This window comes from Triticum dicoccoides, chromosome 7B, assembly GCF_002162155.2.
Source record: "Triticum dicoccoides isolate Atlit2015 ecotype Zavitan chromosome 7B, WEW_v2.0, whole genome shotgun sequence".
Taxonomy (NCBI): domain Eukaryota; kingdom Viridiplantae; phylum Streptophyta; class Magnoliopsida; order Poales; family Poaceae; genus Triticum; species Triticum dicoccoides.
In genome coordinates, this window is record NC_041393.1 from 592,026,759 (window position 1) to 592,027,239 (window position 481).

The following is a 481-nucleotide window of genomic DNA, read 5'->3' on the forward strand; positions in this document are numbered from 1 at the left end:
CCATCGGCATCAGCTCGCCAGCCGAGGCAACGCGTCAGCGTGCCAGTGCATTGTCCCTCTCCCCTACCCGGATGTCACCCTGCCGCACGACTGGCATTTGGATCCAGAGAGCATCCTAGTGCCGGCGGCGCCGCGGTCGGCTAGGGAGCACGCGGAGGAGGTGCGGCGCCGGTGGGCGCTACTGACGCCACGTACGATGTTGACTCGCCCTATTGGGCTCGTTGGTTCGCCTTCGAGCACGAGGAGGCGAGGCGACGCGGCGTCCGCGAAGTCGCCCACAGCTCACCGCCGGCCCCCATCGTCGTTCGCGACGAGGACCAAGAGGTGAAGGCCACCTACCGGGTGGGCATGGCGGTTGTCCTTCAGGAGAGCAAGGAGGAGGAGCGGCACAGGGCGGCGGAGGACGAGAAGGAGGTGGCATACCAGGAGGCCATGGCGGAGGCCATGGCGCTGTCCGCGGCGGGCGACTGCGTCGTGCCGC